Consider the following 23139-nt stretch of genomic DNA (forward strand, 5'->3'; position numbering starts at 1 on the left):
GGCGGTTATTAATTTTTCTTTCCATAACACATAAGTATAATAGAAAAGACGTCAACACATTTGACAAAATCCGATGAGAATTACAAATATAACATTAAACATTTAAACTAAATACATGAAATTGGGATAGACAAGTACCGTAACACGTCTTATAGTAATGCAAATTCACACTCATCAAAACAGTCACAATCGGGAATAAGTCACGTTTGGTAATTAAATGATTAGACGACATAATGACAAACCACAATCTACCATGTGGTAAAAATGTCCTTAAAACGTTTATTTGAGGGAAATAAAGCTTTCTTTCAATTTCAAGATTTTTCTTTTCAGCAGTATAATTTCGGTGTTTTAGTTACCCAATTTGTAATTTACGCACATTTATGACCAATGTTGGTCTCTTTGCAAGAGGGTAGGACAAACAAAATATGTGTACGCGAACACTTACTATGCTTATCCAATCAAAATTCAAAGACAATTATGATTTTAAATATGATTTTTCACAGTACTTGCGTAAAAAAAAATGTCGAAATTTAGTGTCTGTATGTGTAAACAAGTGCTCTTGTTCAATGTAACATATTTCCCTGCAATCTTCAGTGTTTCTGTTATATTGTCTTTTGTGTAAGACTTTCAAATCTGTTTGTTAATATATTGATACGCATTTTTAATAATGAATCACTTCAAACCTGTGGTTATCGGATTTCTTATTGTCATACACATATTTCCTGGCTGACATTCAACAGAATTGAAACAAGCCCTTGCATATGTCGATGATAAAACGTATCATATACGTTTTTCTGCTATAAAGGGTATACTGTCGCCTCTTATAAGTCGATTACTAATTCTAATAGTTCATGTTCATGCTAGGTCCTATTTCAAGATTAGTGCAAAACCCTAGTAAATGAACTTTCGTCGGATTTGACTTTGTTGATTTTATGATAATTAGAATATAACGATAACAATGTTCAGTGATTTCAAGATTTTAACATGGAATACAACAATAATAATGTTTTGAAGATATAAACATGGCAGTAAATCCATTACTGATAAACAAGGAAAAAACCAAGACACAGTCGAATTCCATAAGTTCAAGACAAATAGACAGTAACGAAAAACAAAATTACCTAAAAGATAAATAAAAACATCCATACAAAACTACAGTGAAAACTAAAAAGTTAAGCAACACTGCCTCATTAGACACCGTTCTTGAATTTGTGTCCTCGGGAAATCCTCAGTCCCATATATTATTATGATACCAACATGACCAATGGTGTTACTTATTGCACGTGAAAATGCGATGTTTTATAATTATCTACATTTAGATGAATAGAATGGTTCTGTGTCTACGACTTATATTTCGTCTTAAATTTCGATTCTCAAAAATCCATATAGGGTAATGTCGGCAATTTTCGACCACTTAACGGTAAATTCGATTATGACTTCAGAGAAAAAAACAATGGTCATCTTGACGAAAACATCTTTACATATTGGCTATTGTTTTCGTCGATGAAACAATACATAATTTAGAATTGTAATTAATAATAATTTAAAGTTGATCAGCGACTGATATTATTCAGGCAGTCCTTCAAACAAAAGTTTCTAAAAAATTCGAAAGACTTGTTTGAAGCGGATTTCAGAAGAAGAGATGAACGTCTACAACTGCTCGCACTGGGCATGCGTATTTCAATCAATTGTCGTGATCTGTATTGATAAGATCACACTAATGACTAGTTTGTGTGCTCTGTATGTGAATAACTATAGTGTTGTATGTGCTATTGTTTATTCAGTGTGCCCTACTTACGGTCCATAATTGATTGATAAAGAACACGAACTTGTGCATGTATTGAACTCCATTTTTTGAAATGGGGATCGGGCCGGGGCAGACTAGGTATACCATGGACATTATTTTTGTTTGTTTTTTGATCAGCGGTATACCACTGTGGGCTTTTTTACATCTTCATACTGGTTTGTGAGATGTAGTGCAGGGAAAATGTGTATAAAATTGAAGAAGTATGTCAAAACCATGCTTTGACGGCATATGCAGTCGCTTTACTTGGCTGATATATTGAAAACATACTGTATTTATGTTTGATTGACAATCACAACCACTTTTTTTTTCGCTCTCTTCGTTTTATGATTTGCAAAGTTTTCCTTATCAAAGTAATGATCCAATTCATGTTAGAAAATTATTAAACTAAGCTTTGATGAAGTTTTTGCACAGTATTTGAATTTCTCTTATTTTTATTCACTTGATAAAAAAATATCTTTATGCTTTTTTTTTGTGTAAATATTTCCCCATCTTTTTCTTTTTTATAAACGGTATATTATTATGAATATATTGAAGCAATATAATTTACATTATTCATATAAATACAAATATGGTAAGTCTATATTGAAGCGGGTAAAATATCTATACTTCTAAAAAACACGAGGTCTAATTTGTTTGCTGACGAATTCAACTTTATATATAACTAAAAATTACAACATTGTAGGCCTTTTTGTTTTGCACGTAATTTATATTACCAATAATTAACCAGTTACGGTTCGAATCCGATACCGATACGAGTAGTGTATGCATATTACCTGTTACCTTAAACTAAGGTTTTAATGCCCGCAGGCAAGATTGGCCATAGAAGTATAAGGCTATTATTTAAGATAATTCTTATATCTCTTTTCAACTGTTTCTATGTCATACGTCCATGGCTTTTAAATATTTGATTAAGGTCATTCCAGAAAAGCAATTCGGACGCATGAAATTTATGAACGTGTTGCTTTCATTTGTTACTTATATACACTCAAATTTTAAAACATAATGATACACTAAATAAATGTCGATAAAACGATTTAAACCTTTTAAGTTTAATAAGGATAATTTATACTAGATGACTGTTGTGAAAATATTTTAAATACATAATATTTAATTTGATTTAATGTAGCGTTGTTTAACGAAACAATGTATTTGTCTGTTATCATACGTATTATTTGAAAGCCAATTTTGTTGTTTAGATTCATTTTTGGTATGATATTTTTAGGAAAAAAGTCAGAACATATGAATTTTTATTTTCTTTAACGTTTACCTCTTTCGGATCTAAAATTAATAACACAAGAACTTTAGAAATAAAAGAAACAATTTCAATTACGGGTTGATCAAATTACAGTCAGTTGTATCATGTTGTATTTGAACGGAAAAAATGTTCTTTTGATTCTTTATCAGCAAGATTTCTTTTTCTTTTTTTGGAATCATTCCAAATATGATTTTCTATCAGGTACATTTAATAAAAACTTGTCCTGCAAATAAAAACAAAATATATGCATCGATAGAGTTCATAGATATTTTGTGTATCTTTTACATTACGTACATACGACATTGGAAACAAGTAAATAAGAGATTCAGAAAAGAACTTCAATATTAACATGATGACATTACAACTTTGCCTGTTCACTTACTAAATTTATATAGCATGCAGTATTTGAACCAGGAAAATTTGGCTTCTACAATATATGCTTGGAGCTAAGGTGCAAGTGCATTTACCTCAAAATGTTAACGTATGATTGAAATCTCGTTGTAAGTATATGAGGAAAAATAGATTTGGACGAAGAAGCTTTACTATTATAAATTATATTGTAAATAATACAGTATTAAGAATAAAAAAAAATCTAAGTTTAGTTGATGAAACAAACCGACACTTACATATTAATATGACGCGGAATTAGGGTCATAAACATCGAATTTAGCATAAGCCTAAATAATTTTAGCATATGCTATATTATAATTCAGCATATGCTAAAATGATTTTAGCATAAGCTTTATTCATTTAAGCTTAAGCTAAATTCATTTAAGCATAAGCTGAATTCATTTTTGCATAAGCTGAATTGTTTAGCTTATACATAAATGTTGGAGCGGAATCAAGGTCATAATTATTAAGATTAAAGTTTATTTTAGCATATACTTTATGATTTTAGCTTATGCTTAAATGAATTTAGCTTATGCTAAAATGATTTTAGCTTATGCTAAAATGAATTCAGATTATGCTAAAATGAATTTAGCTTCTGCTAAAATGAATTTAGCTTATGCTAAAATGAATTTAGATTATGCTGAAATGAATTCAGCTTATGCTTAATCATTTTTTTTATCCAATCAAAATCTCGTTTTCTTAACTACTTTTATACTTTTCTCAAATTAATAAATGTTTTTCTTAATGTAAATACATATATAAAAAGTGGGGACTATGGCCCTCTGTCATCCCACTTAATCAGTCTTTTCTACCAATTAAGCCGATTTTGTATAAAAATTTTGGTCTCACATGTTGGAAAATTTTCAAATTCTTGACACGTGTTTGTTGTTCAAATATAATTTCTATGTGTAATTGTGTCTACATTGTTTTCGACCTTTTAACCCTTAACGATGCTATAGATATACAATGTGTACATTTGTTGCCGATTGAAAACTTCACTACTGTGTGGTGTTAACAGGTCGAATACAATATATATACATTAAAATCGATGACAAGTTGAGATTGGAACAAATGATGTTTTTCAATCTTGTTCAATGATTTAGCACTATCAGAAATACAGGTCAATTTTTATTTGCAGCACAATCCCATTTGTAGCTTTTGAGTAGTTCAGTGTTTGATAGTACTTAACTTTTGCTAATTCTGGAGGGGTCATGCTGTGCCGCATCTCCGGGGACTTCGACCCACCCCATCGTGTTTCGACCATCTGTATATTAATTTCAGATTTCAAAGTCACAATTTACCAAAATCAAATAAAACATAGTGACTAAAGAAAATCTCCAAAAACATGAAAAAAGAACATTTACAAAAGTATGCTAAATTCGAATAAGACAGCAACCATTTGATTTTCTGGCGGGGGTGAGTGGGAGGGGGGGGGGGAGCTATGGATCTTTTTCATTCCAGCTTTTGGAAAAAAAATGTTTTTAAGATGAGAAAAAAATATTTGTTTCGTCCTCAGCATATGCTAAAATTGAGAGAAAAATTGCTTTCGTCTTGTCGCCAAAATAATAGATTGTTAAAAAAAAACTCTGTCCGGAAGAAAAATCAATACCCTTTACCTCCCTCCCCCCAAAAAAAATCAAATGGTTGCTGTTTTAGTCGCAAAATCACTCGAGAAGAATAAATGCATCCAAGCAAGCGGTGCATGAGAGAATAGCAAAATCGACTTCTCAGCCATTCACGAAAAGCTTTGGATCCCGTTGTTTAACTGGGTAAATAGCCAAAAACGTTCCTATTATGTTGAGCGTAGCAATAGTTTTTCCTTTTGAATCAAACACTGATCAATTGATTTGTTTAAAAACTATGTGAAATATAACAATAAAATGACAACACAACATTACAGGACTACAATATAAATAAATAGGAGAACACAATTGAGAAACACACGAATAATAGCTAAAAAAAGGCAAAAAGTTTAAATTCATAATACGACAGAAATGCATTTTGTCCACACAAGACTTACTAGGGACGCCAAGATACAAAAGTTTGAAAGCCGAAACAAGTACAAAGTTGAACAGCATCGAGGACCAAAAGTTCAAAAAAGTTGTGCCAAAAACAGCCAGGGTATACCTTATATAATACAGGTCTCTGGTGGATTTTACATATGACGGTGAAGTTTACCTTATATTATACAGGTCTCTGTTAGATGTTACATATGACAGTGTAGTACACCTTATATAATGCAGGTCTCTGGTAGATGTTACATATGACAGTGTAGTACACCTTATATAATACAGGTCTCTGGTAGATGTTACATATGACGGTGTAGTACACCTTATATAATACAGGTCTCTGGTGGATCTAACATATGACAGTGTACATGCAGTAAACCTTATATAATACAGGTCTCTGGTGAATGTTACATATGACGCTGTAATACACTGTATCTGTATAGTTGAACACCCAATTCCAGGATAAAAGCATATATCGATAATCATTTAAACTTTGGACAGGCTTTGTCTACTTCAGGTACACGGGACACATCTACTGTACCTGAAGTTCAGACCTTTGCAACTTACATACATCCAAATCCGAATATTGTGTGTATTCCCATGACAACTTTCGACAGGCTTTGTTTACTGGAGAAACAAATCAATTGTACCTTTTGTCTAGACCCATTTAATCTACATACGTCCAGCTCTAATGAATATTAATATATACTTGTATCCAAACTTTATACAGGCTTTGTCTACACCAGGAACACATCTACTGCACCTAAAGTACAGACCAATGCAACTTACATACATCCAAATCTTATGAATAATGATGTGTATTCCCATGAAAACTTTCGACAGGCTTTGTCTACTATCTTTCTACACAATAAAAACCAATTATACCAAGCATGTTTCATTAGATAGACCATCTAAGATCATAGTACTATCTTACTACGCAATAAAAACCAATTAAACCAAGCAAGTTTTATTAGATACACCATCTAACATCATAGTACTATCTTTCTACACAATAAAAACCAATTATACCAAGCATGTTTTAAAAGATAGACCAACTAACATCATACTACTATCTTACTACACAATAAAAACCAATTATACCAAGCATGTTTCATTAGATAGACCATCTAACATCATCGGACTATCTTACTACACAATAAAAACCAATTATACCAAGCATGTTTCAGTAGATAGACCATCTAACATCATAGTACTGTCTTTCTACACAATAAAAACCAATTATACCAAGCATGTTTCAAAAGATAGACCAACTAACATCATAGTACTGTCTTACTACGCAATAAAAACCAATTATACCAAGCATGTTTCATTAGATAGACCAACTAACATCATAGTACTATCTTACTACACAATAAAAACCAATTATACCAAGCATGTTTCATTAGATAGACCATCTAACATTAAGTACTATCTTTCTACACAATAAAAACCAATTATACCAAGCATGTTTCATTAGATAGACCATCAAACATTATAGTAATATCTTATGTCGCAATAAAAACCAATTATACCATGCATGTTTCATTAGATACACCATCTAACATCATAGTAAAAATATTTTGCCCCATAACACCCCTTTTTCTTTTTATTAAAGTCTTCAATAGCTAATAAAAGGTTATTTATCGAAATTTAAGCAGATTCTATATTTCTTTTAGATCAATATTCATTGGCAGATCCAAGGGGGGTTCCGGGGGTTGGAACCCCCCTTTTTTTGGCCGATAAATGCATTTGAATAGGGACATATAACTGGAACCTCCTCTTTATCCTGGGTTGGGACCCCCCTTTTTAAATGCCTGTATCCACCCCTGAATTTGAGACCAAGATACATGTTATACCAATGCAAATATAAGGTAAAAGTTTGAGTCAGACTCTTCCAGACATTTTTCAACATCCAAATATTTCCATAAGGAGCTCCATAACCTATCAATATTTTGAGCTTATTTTGTTCCTCAACTAATGCTCTTCGGACTTATACTATCAATTTAAAATAAGATGTTTTTAATTTCACCTTAGTACAACCACTAGTAGCACGATTTCAGTCTGAAACGGTCATTTTGGTCTGATCACATCTTGATTGACTGGATTTACCGCTAGAGAAATTCGTCAAGATATTTAAGATAGTTAAGTCGTCGTTCAGATCGATAGCCTCATCAGGTAAATCAGTTCGTTAAGGCATGTCAAGACGGAAAAGACTGAATCGTCTAGCGGGCTGTTAAGATCCGTTACGACTGTGTCAGACCAAAACAGACCACGGATGGGAAATTACGTTAAGATGTTGTCAGACCGTGTCAAGGCATGTTCAGATTTTAAAAATTTGGATAAAAAACGGGTGAAACTTTCACAGTGATTATCAGGGGTTGCTCCCCTTTTAAGAATAAAATAAAAATTAGAAAGAAGACGGTTTATGTTAACTGAAAGTGTACCATGTCCCCTTAATTAAATAGAAAAAATAATCAACTTTAATTCTTGCTTCTTTCTATTTAATTAATTAATATTTTTGATATTAAAAAAAATAAGTAGCTCAAAGTCAAACTGCTGCACAAACCGCTGCGACTTGAGTTAAAAATCAACAGATTGCCGAAGTATTATTTATTTATTGAATATTAAAGCAACTGAAACTTTATAAGTGATTGCAAATACATTTGTGCAATTACTGACTGGTGCCGTGGTGAAAAATTTGTCAACTAGACTTATCAGTTATAAATTAAAGAATTACAGATGTTCTTAAAAAAATACGGGATGTCGGGATGATCATAGTGACTTGAAAACGCGTAATCATGTTTAATTAAATTTTGATGTATTTTTTTTTTTAATACTGGAAATGAAAAAAACACATTATCACTTATTTTCTTTATGTTTTCCATATAAATTTCATTTTGGGTAAATTTGAGGCAGGAAAAATCTATTAAATAACGAAAGTTGCCAATCAATCTCGCAGTGCACAAATTATTCGGAAGACTTTTGCAATACTCTATGTAGTTTAAGGTTACCCCAGAGGAGTATCGATTGAGGCACGCTATCGTTGGCGCCATTTTAGATGCTGAAGCCGAACAAACTACAACCTGTAAATTACATCGGAAATAGTAGACACCCGTAAGTAGATTTTTCTAATAGAAAACTATCTTATATTGCCACCGGCCTTATAATATCATTTATAAATGTAAAAATGTATAGATATATTGCAATTTGCAGAGTAAGAGCCTAGAGGCTTCTTTCAGTTTCCGCACTCCATCATAACAAATTAAAATTGATAACTTGGCAGTGAATTCCGTGCTAATAAATGTTTGAAACATCACCACCTTAGTCTGACTTGAAAATCCCTTGTATTCACACAAAAGTATATTTCTGAACTTTCTATTTTAAAAAAAATATATATGAAATGAGGGGGTGGGGATGGGGTGGGGGAAATATACCTTTTTGTGTTAACCTGTTATGGCCCTTTTCAAGGTGCTGGTAACTGTTATTTGAGATCAAGTTGTTCGTTAAATGTTATCAGCATTTTGGCATTTTTTGTGACCTGTTTTTGCCAAAATCTAGGTGTTGTTAACCTGTTAACAGACCCCTATTGCCCCTCCCCCCCCCCCTGATGAAATATTCACTGACAGAATTCACAAAGTAGTGTATTGAATATTTTTCTACACACTGTTATACATAGATATATAGGAAGATGTGGTGTGTTTGCCAATGAGACAACTATCCGTCCAAATAACAATTTATAAAAGTAAACCATTATACATGTGGTCCAAGGACACAGTTATCGTCCTTTGGTTTTCGTTGTCTACGAATATAGTCCCTAGTGGAAACAGTGTATAACTTGCATGTTTTATTTGATACACTTTCCCAATTTATTTCTTGATATTAAATGCATGCAATATTAAGTAGGGGGATGTAATTACATGTTAAAAAAAATTGGGTGCTGAATCTTTATGTTAAGAAGTAAATTAGTCCAGTTCTAAAAGGTCAAATTTTAGCACGTCTTAAGCTGTCAAACTGAATTTTACACCCCCTTAACACAGAATTGTCAATATTTTGAGTTAGAGCTAGTAGAAGTTTCTATAAATTTGATATTATTTGTCTCACTGGTAGTACACTACACTGTAAAATCATTTTGAGAAAGAGCAGGTGCAGATTTTTTTAATTTGAATTTATTGTCTAAAAGAAATGCACTACAAAATAACTGTGTTCTCGGGCCTAAGAAGGTCAAATTATGGCATTCAACTGGGAGCCTTGTTGACATTAAAAGAATGAAAAGAAGTATTGTCCACTGTCATTGATAATTTTTTACAATATTTGAATAAGAAACTTTCTTAAGGTGCAAGTGTAATTCAGAACATATGCATGACAAGGCAATGAATATGAATGAATTATTTGAAAAATAACTAATCTGTACTTCTACTTAAAACTTAATGTATTTTGAAAAACATGAAAAATGTATTCTTAAAAGTACATGTATTAACACAGACTTTCAATTTTTCCTGAAGTTTCATTGGTGGAGCTTGACTTTTCACAGTATGGTGGTCAAGGGTCTCTAGTTCTGAAGTTTGATTATTAACTTTTTTCTACCCTTTATATTACATTATAAGAGGCATAAAAAGCAGTAGAAAGTGCTTGCCTAAATAAAAAAATCCCTTTCAGAAAGCTGTAAAATATCGTCATATATGTATATGAAAATCATTATTTTCTTTAATTTAAGAAAGGAAAAATGGGGAATTTAATAGCAGAGTCTTAAATACTTAGCTATTACTCAATTGTGTTCAATTTTAAACTATTTTATTCATCTCAGCTTTCTTCTACATGTAATATTTATTTGTTGACACTTACATGACTGATAGTTGATTTACATGTATAGATATCAGTAATGATAATTATAACAAGTTACATTTTTGTAACTAACATCTAAATCACACCCAGCTTCATATAGACCAGTACTGTCCTTATGCAAATTAAAATGTTACAGATTAGGACCATCACTCAGTTGAGAAAATATTGTTTATATATATTTGTACATGCATTGATAATTTAGTAGCAAGATTTTCTCAGATTTAAATTTTAAGTGGTTTCTATGTATTACATTGACCTATGGTTAGAGGAATGGTTAGGATCCGGCTTAGATGTTTAACCCCGCCACATTCTCAATTACTGTATGGTGTATGTGCCATGTATCATGTGTATATTTGTTTGTTATTTTTTGTACATAATTTAGGCCAATAATTTTGTTGTTATATGAAGGATTTCACTAATATACAACAGCAATTTATACCTGAAATTTCAACCAAGAAAAAAAGGTGTATAAATGCTCATTATTGAAGGCTGTTTACCATGTTCACCTACATTTGCTAACTGCTACAATATTTGATCTAGTGGAGACTTGTATCAATAGTAATCATACATATACATTTTTTTACATGTACACGTACCACGTAATTAATATATTAAAAATAGCTGGCCATTTAGTTATGGAACATGAGAGACAAACATTGTCATTGTAAGACCTTAAATTAAGATTTATTTAGAGTCTGATAAAACCGGGCTGTATTGGAGATACAAATGTACATGTAGGTGTAGTAAATCAGTAAATTAAGTCTCAAATAAACTTTATTTCATCACCAAACATAAAATCAGGACCATTTTCCCCATTTCAAGCCTCTGTAAGTTTTCTTCTATTTTCACCATGTACACACATGCGCAAAGTCAACTTTCGAATACACATCCTAATTGGAATTTTGTACATCAGGAGTTTGTAAACATTGACCAATAAGACAATGATTTAAAACATAATGAAATATTGGCAAGCTAAAAAGGTAAGACCAGTTCGAGTCTATGGACATTTCATGCTTTTCTTAATCCCACTGACTTCATTCTTTTTTATACGGCCGCAAAAATAAAAATAAAATATGGTTGTATATTGGTATCACATCGTCCGAAGACGGATTGTTTTCGAATTATAACTTTTGTATTTATATAAGTAAAAAGAAATCAAAAAATTTTAACACAATGTTTATAACCACAAAAGAGGGGTTAAATATCTATTTTTGTATGTTAAATTAACTCACATAAACTCTTGTAATATGATAGGGGGTTAGGGGGGATATTTGTAGATCATAACATTATGTTGAATAACAACATAAAAAGAAATTTGTCTAAATATATGTAAAATTAATTCCTAACTTTTGTCTCATTTGGGTTAATACGTGTACAAAGTGATGGTTACATTACCTTAGATGAATATGGATTTTTCTGGTTATTTTGATATATGTGATAAGTACAATATACAAATAATTAAAAATGTTAATTGTGCATAATTCGTACAACTGTATTTTTTTATGGTCCTGGGGCTGGCCTGTTATCATTTTTATACCCCATGGAAAGAAGACACAGAGAGTATAATGTTTTTGACCCGTCCATCCGTCAGTCCTGTTTCTTGTCATAGCAACTCCTCTGAAACTACACTGTAACAGAATTTAATGAAGCTTTTTGAAGATAATAAGGACATACTACGTAGATGTGCATAAAGACAGGATTTTTTTTTATATTTTTCTTACACTTACTTAATTTCTCCTAAGACAATGTGTGGATGTGGGGTATGTGAGGTTGTTAAATCTTGCATGAAGAGATATTTCCTGTATCACAGTATTGATAGTGTCATTATTATATTGAAATTAAATACCATGATCTATCAAATGATATCCAGTAATTACTTGTGATGAAACTACATTTGTGTAATAGCAGAGTATGATCAAATATAACACATTTTTAAATGAATTTAATTTCGTGCCTTCTCAGTCAGAAATAATAACCTCCCTTGAATTGTTAAGTTGCTTTATATTATGAACAGATACTGGTGAGCACCCAGCCACTTTAAAAGGGGGTCCCATCCCAGCACAAAAAAGGGGCGAGTTCCAACTATATGTCCCCATTCAAATACATTATCGTCTAAACAGTTTAAGATTCGACGGTTTTCTTCAACAATATGGTTTGATAAATTTCTTTCGAAGTTCATTATACTTTTCACATACTAAAATAAAATGATAATCATCTTCAATTACTCGTTTATCACACATATTACAAAATCTCGGACATCTCTCAATATTATGAAATCGACAAGTTTCTATATTCAAGCAGTGAGCAGATATATGCGGTATTTACCAATAAATGGTTTTATCAATATAATTTTAAAACAGCTTGATCTAAATAAATTGTTGTTGTCAAATACATATATGCAACATACATTTAGGCGAGATTTCAAAAAAAATTAGTTCATTTCACTATTAAAGCTACCGTTTAATCTATCTTTGAACTCAATTTAAAACAAATTCACATTGTTTACACCCTGATGCATAACCGTACTTTTAAAGCGTTCATCCGTATCAATAAATTGTTTCATATCAAAATTGAAGTGCATGAGTATTATTAACGTCTGGGATGAGTGTGAGAAATCTCTGTTGATGGAAATAACAAAATTTAGCTGAATTTGCATTATTCAATTAATGAAAAGGCAAGCTAGTTTGTGTTTAAAATGATATTGTTGGAATGGATTTATAGCATGAAAAATGTGTGTAACCGATTGTACATTGACTTGGACTGCGAATTTGAAGATCATATATTTGTGAAATCACATTCTACAAGATGACATATTTTGTAAGTACGTTAACCTTTTATTCTTATTCTAGTATCTTTGAAATGCATTTTATAGCTGACTATGCGGTTTGGGATTTGCCCATTGTTGACGGCCGTACGGTGACATGTAGTTGTTAATATCTGTTTCATTTTGGTCTCTTGTAGACAGTGGTCTAATTCGCATTCATACCACATCTTCTCTTTTATATTTATATAGCTATATTTCTTACAACTGCATGTTATGTGTACATGTTCCAGGCTCGTGTCGCTGAAAGAGGTCTCCTTTCAAGTTTGAAAATATGTGAATAGGTCGGGAAAACTATCAGAAATATAGTATGATAAAAAAAATTAGCAAAGTTCCCACTACTCTTTTTGTAAACTTTCTTGCTATTTCCGGATGTGTTTTAATCGAAGAATGTTCTCTCTATTGACACTATGGTATATAAACTCATCATATATACCATGATTGACATTTTATATTGACGGAAGACGTGCGTTTCGTCTAAAAAAAATAAGACTCATTAGTGCGCTCGAATAAAAAATTTAAAAAGGCAAAATAAAGTTCGAAGTTGAAGAGGATTGAGGACCAACATACGTATTCCCAATTACATCCACCGTAAGGTCATCTATTCCTAAGATAGAAAAGCCTCTTGTTCAAAAATAAAAAAAAATTGTTAACTTTCAATTTATAATTATGAACATATCAATGATAACTCTTCCATCCTTCAATTGCAAACCACATAAAACCTAAACAATTCAAGTGAACTTATAAATTAAATGATGAAAAATCGAATGGCGAACAAAATAGTATAATAGATTTGGTTTGGCAATCTTCGTTTTGAGACCTTATTGATGGGCTAGCTAGCATAAAGAATTACATGTACTTTAAATGTATAAAATACATATTTTCTACAATGATATATAATAATTAGGAATGGAAATTAAAATGCTTATTCAAAACATAAAAAGGATCTTTATTTGTATATTTAAATATCCTCGAAAATATCTTTGCGTTTGAAAGCTCTTTTAATATATTTTACACGTATATCGAAATGTGTTCATACCAATTGTCCCGCTTAATACCGAACCCGCGTAACCTTAAAATTAGGACATTACACGAACAAAACATTACAATTTCGTTTATTAAGTTATTATTACAGATATTTTATCATATCCACGGTTGAATGCACAATATCCCCACCAAGAAAACCGTCTACTGTTAGAAGAGGGACGACAGCCTAGATGTCGTGTGCAAAAATAATAATTACTTGGTACGGTTTCAGCTTGCGTATTGTAATTTTGAATAGTATAGATCGATTCGTGTTTTAAAATCAAATAAACGCTACTGCTTTCACTGATGACCGAAAAATTACTTTGATATATATATATAAAAAAACAATGTATTTGTTACATGTTTTTGGTATAAAATTATATATTATGAAGATCATATTCCGTAATGTTATGACCTGAATTCTATTCGATGTCTATAAAGCAAATTAAATCTAATTGCAATGTCTTTTTCAATAATATATTAGAAAAAAAGATAAATTAAGGACTTAAATGAAAGTAATAAAATTCTCCTATACAAAAATATTAAGATTAACTTGAAACAAGAATTTTACCTAAAACATAACCATTCTGACTCCAGAAAACTATGAACAAAATTCATTATTAGCGAACTCACTCTTTTAATAGAAAAGGTCAAACATTCCTAGATATCAGAGATATGCAAATTCTGTAATGAGATTGAGGACGAAAAACACTTCTGTCTCTAATGCTCTAAATATAATTTTTATAAAAAAAAAAATTTGACTCAACGAAAATCAATTCGGAGTGGAAAAACACTGCAAAAGATGATACACTTAAACTTAGGATATTACTAAACGCCACATCTCGCAGTCAAATTAAAAATACAGTTTCCTTAATATGAGTCTTTAGAACTGAGGACGGGAGACCCAAAACAATAATTTCAACTGCTACATTTTGTATTTTAATATTGTACTGTATATTTTTGTATATATGTTATGTTTGTCAGAGATCAGTTTTTTTTTATTTATATAAAAATTCAAGGCAAACGTTTTGTTAACATTTCGTTAGAAATCATTGAAATATCTAACAATTTTTAAGAATATTATTCATACACACAAAAGTCATTATAATAAAATTGAGAATGGAAATGGAGAATGTGTCAAAGAGACAACAACCTGACCATAGAGAAGACAACAGCAGAAGGTCACCAACAGGTCTTCAATGCAGCGAGAAATAATGTCTGCATCAGTTGATGCATATATATTCTTACGACGCTAAAAACGGCGATTTTCCATTAAAAATTTCAAATGTAATTGTCAAATACGTGACAAAATACGTAACCCTACGAAATAAAAACTTTTTTGGGTATTTTGATTTAATTCAAGATAAAATAAACACTTGATCATGACAAACTTTTCTTTGAAAATTAGTGTCATTTGTGCATAGGTCGACTTCGTTCTCTAAGACTATTTCTATTTTTTTGTGTAAAGAATGAATACAATATAACCGATTTTGTGTCAAATGCAGTTTGGTACGAAATAATAGCTTAAAACCTTTCAAACTATTCTAGTAATTTATCCATGCCGTATGGCGTAGGTTATGATTAGCCCTCGGGGAAAAACATTCAAAATTAATGTAGGGATAATTATGACAAGTACGTGTATTCCCGACAAACAATGACAATTACCAAATTCGTTTATTACGTGTACATGAATGCATTTTGTATAACCATTAAATCTGTGGCACCAAATCTATATATGTATAACTGTATAAATCACCCAAGCAGGAACATATATATAATACTTAGATTTACTGTAACCAGATTCACCTTTTATATTTCTTGACACGTGTGTTGTGAGGTTGATTTATTTTTAATAACTAAATAGATAAAAAAAAAATTAACGAATATATGATACATAATTGTAGATAATACAAAACTGGCTGTATGACATTATAAGTAATAACACGGGCCATGCTTGTAAAAACTGTGTGATAGTGGTTAGTTCGTATAATAAGTCAACGTTCGGTATAGTCAGGGCTCGAGAGACTAGTCAGGGATTGTTTTACACCAGGAGCCTTTGAATTTAAAAACATGGAACTATGTTATTGCCAATCAGACAATTATTGTACAACTAAATACTATTTTTGACTCTTTGGCTCTCATACCACAATGCACATCTTCTTAATCTATCTTTACGAATACGTCGCTTCTATATATCATAGTCCATATTTAGCAAAAAGTAAAAACACAAAAATACTGAACTCCGAGGAAAATTCAAAAAGGAAAATCAAAAATCAAAAGGCAAAATCAAAAGTCCAAGCACATCAAACGAATTGATAACAACTGTCATATTCCTGACTTGGTACAGGCATTTTCTAATGTAGAAAATGGTGGATTGAACCTGGTTTTATAGCTAGCTAAACCTCTCACTTGTATGACAGTCGCATCAAATTCCATTACATTGTCAACGATGCATGAACAAAACAAACATACTCAAAGAGTAAAAATGTCAAAAATAGGGGTACAACAGTCAATATTGTGTTATCATCTTAATATCACTACATAAACAACAAATGTAACAAAGTAGCACAAAAAGGCATACATCAAATTCAACATTATCATTTTGCTTTTCCTATACGGCTGAATCTACCCATAAATGAAAGAAGGTTTTCATTACTGGTGTAAAATTGCGCGATTGAAATTCGCACAGGTAGACATACAAATAATTTTGTCGTATGACGGCATACATAAATGCAGACTCATGTAAAGTAGATATAACAAAAAACAAACTTACAGTAAAAATAATAAATAAAATAATGGTGTGGTTCAAAGTATGACGGGATACTTAAGTACAGTTTCACGTCAAATACGGCTGAATTTATCTATGTAAAGTCTACCCATAAATGATAGAAGGTTTTCATTACTGGTGTAAAATTGCGCGTTTGAAATTCGCACAGGTAGACATAAAAATAATTTTGTCGTATGACGGCATACATAAATGCAGACTCACGTAAAGTAGATATAACAAAAACCAGATTTAACAGTAAAAGTAATAATAATAAATAAAACAAACGACAGTGTGAATATTTTGTGTATGAGTGTCTGAAATGATTCGATGACATACTAGTGTATAATGCAGGCTGTAATCTTTCAAATTTCTTCCTTTATATGTCATGCATCAAATAAAAAGTAGTATTATACATGTGAAAATTAAGGTGACAAATCTAAGGTAAAGTAGTGACTAAGACCAACGCGTCCGTTGTGTATATACCGCAAAGGATTTCTTAGTGCACTAAGAAGAAAGTTTAAGCACTCAGGACTCTAAAAAAAAAACGACCTTTTAAGGCCCCAAAGAACATGCCAGGATAAAAGAGAATATTAGTATATAACTCATATTAATGGTATCAATAGATATAGTAATTGTGAAGTAAAATGACTTTTTAATCAGCGTGTGCCACTCGGCACGTGACCAACGGCTTAATGCAAATTCCCAATCATCACAATAAAAAGGGCTTTCAAACTAAATGGTAGACCCGACCCCCAACATAGAATGGTTAAAATTTTGAGTTGGAGCCATTAAACTGCTCTATAATTTGACGTAATTTGTCTCGAAAGCAGTACACTGCACTGTGAGTATTTGTTAGATAATCACGCGCGATTTTATTATTTAAAGCTTTAAGGAAATGCTGTACGAAATAACTAAGATCAGTTTATTTGTACTCGTAACAAAAAGGAGAAAAGATTGGGCTGCCTCTCTGCAATTTTGTCTAGTTACTAAAGTAAAATCAAACTTTAATTCTCCGGCAATGCACATGTTGATATATATATTGTATAGGTCATTCCAACACTTACACTTGTTCTTTTACTTGAGTGCCGGGCTATTTAATTACCATTTTAATTCAAAGCTTGGATTTGAATCCTTCATTCTCCAGTACGTTTGAATTTCTACATACATCACAGAAAGTAATGAAAGTTGTGTGTTAAACGTCAATGCGAAAGCAAACAATCCATTAAAGAAGACTTTTAGAAGGCACATATTTATCTTTCGTCTGACAGCACGTATACACCACAGTTATCGTAAATTATATAAACATATAAAAAAGAATCGAACAAAAAACATTTTTTTTTTAGACAAAAAGAGAAAAGAACTGATAAGTGCGGGTTATCCATGCGCTTTTTAGCTTGCCTCCTTTATTTATGTTTCGATATTTCAAAACTTAATTATTCTTTTTTTTGAGGGACGGACAAAAATTTGTCAGTATAAAATCTAACTCTAACACTGTTTGGTGTAATTTTCAGACTTTTATAAATATTTGCATTAACCTTGTATCTATATCACTCTTAGATCCAGTGGACATGTATATTGTATGGTTTGTCACTTGCTTAGACTTGTTTGTAAAATATATATATATATATATATATATATATATATATATATTTATATTTATACTAAGTACTGTATATATATTATATAGATTAGAAAATAAATATTAGAAGGAAACATTGTTCGAATGAAAATTTATATACGGTGATACTTTAACACCGTCCCGACAGAGACTGACTGCAGTATTATGATCAGCTTTCGGAATCCGGAAAGTCTTTTTTCGAATTTCCGGATGTCGGGAATATTTTTTTCCAAGTTTAATAGAGTAACTCGCACGAAAAAAAATAAACATACGATAAACTAGGATTAATCAACAGACAACGAATTAAAGCAACTGTCATATACATAAAACAAAAATATGCATGTGTTAATTTGCCTCCGCTGCATTTCTGTGGATTGTCTCATTGGCAATCATACCACATCTCCTGAAGTAACTTTTTTTAGGTTACGTTAAGGATTTTCCGTTACTAATATTCAAATACGAAAAACTATTTCACCGGTGTTCACAACATTTTAAGGTTAAATTTATGACATACATATTGGAGAGTATACAATTAACATACGCCCTTGCATTTAATTTATTTTCAATATATATTTATATAAACTAACATTTATTAAAAAATAAACAACATGTATAGACGAATAATTTATTTGTTCCTCAACAGAACAAGAAAAGAAATAAAGAATCAACAGAAGATTTAATCTTTTTTATTAAATAATCCGGCAAAATATACTTCAAATTCTAATATTAAAATACATATATACATATTAATCTAAAATTAATTATCGAGTAGAAGGGGCGCAACTCGTGGTATCAAACCGGTATACTGAACGGATCAAAACAGGGTCTGAAAATTTTGAACGTAATTTTGTATCCATGGTCTGTTTTGGTCTGACACGCTCTTAACGGATCTAAACAAGCCGCTAGACGATTCAGTCTTTTCCGTCTTGACATGCCTTAACGAACTGATTTACCTGGTGAGGCTATCGATCTGAACGACGACTGAACGATCTTAAATATCTTGACGAATTTCTCTAGCGGTAAATCCTGTCAATCAAGATGCGATCAGACCAAAATAACCGTTTCAGACTGAAATCGTGCTACTAGTGAACCTTAAATTGTTTTTTGAAAATATCCCCATAAAACCAATAAATAAATAAATATAATGCTGCTATACTTTTGTTGGCAGGGTATTACAACACCTGTTATTCAATTGAACACACTAGAAACTTTGTTTATCATATCTGGGAATTACTGGGGGGGGGGGGGGGGAATTTCACAACACAAATAAGATAATGAACTTGTAATTGTATTGCAGATGCTGTTATATATGATTATATATTATACATCTATTTCATGAACTAAAGGCTTGCATTGCTTAATCATTATATTCATTCTGAACTAGTTTGGTTCAACATTTTCACACAACTAACTATTTGCCATGTTTAAAAGTAAAATAATGTGCAATTGTGATGGCCATTTCAGAAATCAAGACATTTTGGCAATAGTATACCTTTAGTATCTTTACTACCAGGACCAGGATCTGGGTTCATAAGGAAGTAATTGAAATCAGACTTAGTGCTTAGGTCAGAATAATTGAACTGAAATGTTTAACAACCTGAGGATCATTACTACCAGGACCTGGATCAGGGTTTTGAAAGCAGTCATTGAAATGGAACTAGACTTTGTGCTTGGTCAGATAAATTGAACTGAAATTTTTGACAAAAAAATGCATGTTGATTTTTACAAAAGTTGGATTGCAGGTTTAAAGCTAGCCTAACATTTTTATTTGTTTGAATATATTTTGACTTTTCCTGCATCACATTAATTATTCTTTATTCCGAATTTGATCTGAAACTTAATCCAGGCCAAGTTATATGATTCAAAGAAATGGTGTTATGGCAAGCATGCAAGCAAATGTAATTCTATGAATAATGGTAAAAAAAATATCATTAAAATAGCATAAAATTTAGACATTGCAATATCAATTACTATAATCTTTTGAATTTCTATTTATATTTCTTAAAATGTAGCCCCCACAAATCAAAAAAAAAAAAAAAAAAAAAAACATTTTGTAAATGAGATTAAAAGTGTCAATTTTATCCCTAGTGCACATTTGTTAAATTGATAGAAATCATCAAAATTATTTAGTTTCTTCTAGTAAACATCTTTGATGCTTGGTGTGTGTGTACCAAAAGACAAATAAAAGCACAGAAGTTTTGCATGTATCAAACCTTCATTTATATGATTTTTGGACTCATAAATGTTTTTTTTTTATATAAATGGTGGCCATATTGTTTGGTAAACAAAACATTAGCAATAAATTCAGGATGAACAACCCAAAAATTGATTTTGAGTTTAATAATGGTTTCAAAGAAAACGATTTTAAAAAGACAATGAATGATGTAAATGCAATAATCACCAGCAATCTGGGCAAGGTGAGCTAAACCTTTGAGCCAGGTGAGCCAAAAAGGGATTTTACAAGTATTAATACAACATGTACAAGCTGGCTTAAAAAAAGTGCAAATCCGTCACTATATTCTGATATTATATATTATGCATAAACCAAATATGCAATAAAAAGCTAATAAATGAGTAAAATCATATAAATCTACAGCAATGTGCACACAAGTTACCCAATTATTTGCTTATCATCACTAATGATCCACAATTCTGATACGTCCTCATGCACCATCCATCTGCAATTTAAGTGTCTTTATTAAAAGAACTAGCTATCATTGAGATGGGAGCCATCTCTGTTGGCCCCGCTGTGAATAATGTGCATTAAAAAATTGTATCTTTACCATAGGACATGGTTTTGTCAACTGAAATCAAAGTTTTTGACCTTGACCTATGACCTATGAAGTTGTAGATAAATTATGACACACCCTTTGGTGTTGGTTTATAAACATGTCAAGTATAAACTGAAATGATAAAGGTTCTCAAGATATAGAGCGGACACGATCTTTACCATAGGACATGGGGTTGTCAACTGAAACCAAAGTTTTTGACCTTGACCTTTGACCTAGGAAGTTGCACATAAATTATGACACACCCTTTGGTGTTGGTTTATATACATGTCAAGTATAAACTTTGAAATGATAACGGTTCTCAAGATATAGAGCGGACACAATCTTTACCATAGGGCATGGGGTTGTCAACTGAAACCAAAGTTTTTGACCTTGAACTATGCCCTAGGCAGTCGTTCATAAATTATGACACACCCTCTGGTGTTGGTTCATATACATGTCAAGAATAAACTTTGAAATCATAACGGTTCTCAAGATATAGAGCGGACACGATCTTCACCACAGGACACAGGGTTGTCAACTGAAACCAAAGTTTTTTTACCTTGACCTTTGACCTAGGAAGTTGTACATACATCATGACACGCCCTCTGGTGGTGTTTAATAAACATGTAAAGTATAAAGTATGAAATCATAATGGTTCTCTAGATATGGAGCGGACACAAAGTGTTACGGACGGACGGACGGACGGACGGATGGACAGACTGATCACTATAGGGGACCGCCTTTGGCGGGACCCTAATAAAGCCTAACCTTACTGAGGCAGAACGAGGTAAAATTTACAACATGTGGAGCAAGGTCTGCACCTGAGACCACTCACAGTTTTGTCATTAGTAATTACGGAGTGGCTATTTGTCTGGCCATTGCAATGCCCATGCCATTTTATGTGCCAACAGAAGTGCATCTTCAGTAGCACCAGGGGGGTGCGTGTAATCCGATCACTGATTTTCAATATTAAGATCATGACTGAAAACGGCGATATATTAATATTTGCGATAAATTTTCCTGTTTTCAGGATTTGACAATGGAATACGATAGTATGGACTTCAATGAATGATATAATCTTATAAAATGGACTAAAAAAAATAATTGAAATCACATGGAAAATGGGAAATAAAAGCTTATTGATCAGAGAACTATAGTGGTTATAATGAGATATAACCTTCCTGGTTTGATCAAATTATTCGACTCCCTTCAGATGTATACATGGTGGAAAAGATTTTCAAAACAAGAGTAGTTGAGAATGGCCTTTACAATAACATGTCTAAGTTAATCAAACTTAATTATATTCTGATTATGCCAGAATCTTGCAGGTAGCCCTCAAAGTGGGATGGAAAGGGGGGGGGGGAGTTAAAAATGCACGAGTCAAACACGACCCGAGTTTGTTTTACAAGTTATTTCTTCTCTCGTCTTACAATGTAAATCCATAGATGAAGCAAGGAATTACATATTTAAATATACAATTCCTTGGATGAAGTAATAATTATGGAATATATATGATCTGTTCTAATTATTCATTACCCCTATTGAACTATATATGATAGTATGAAGAACACAACAATTTCAATTACCAGTAACAAACAAGATCAAGCCCCTACAATAAAGATTACAAATGTCCATATACATAATTTGCTACCCCCTGGTGCTGCTGAAGATAATATATCATGCACGCACAAATAGTGACATGCACATTGCATTGGTCGTACAAATAGTCCTGGTACTATTCGTCCGGCTAGTCGGACAATAGCAATGCCTGTTAATCTTGTTCTTATCTAGCCATGGCAATACCAGTTTGTTTTTAACTTTATGTGTTTGAAT

This window comes from Mytilus galloprovincialis, chromosome 9 (genome assembly GCF_965363235.1).
Source record: "Mytilus galloprovincialis chromosome 9, xbMytGall1.hap1.1, whole genome shotgun sequence".
NCBI classification, from domain to species: Eukaryota; Metazoa; Mollusca; class Bivalvia; order Mytilida; family Mytilidae; genus Mytilus; species Mytilus galloprovincialis.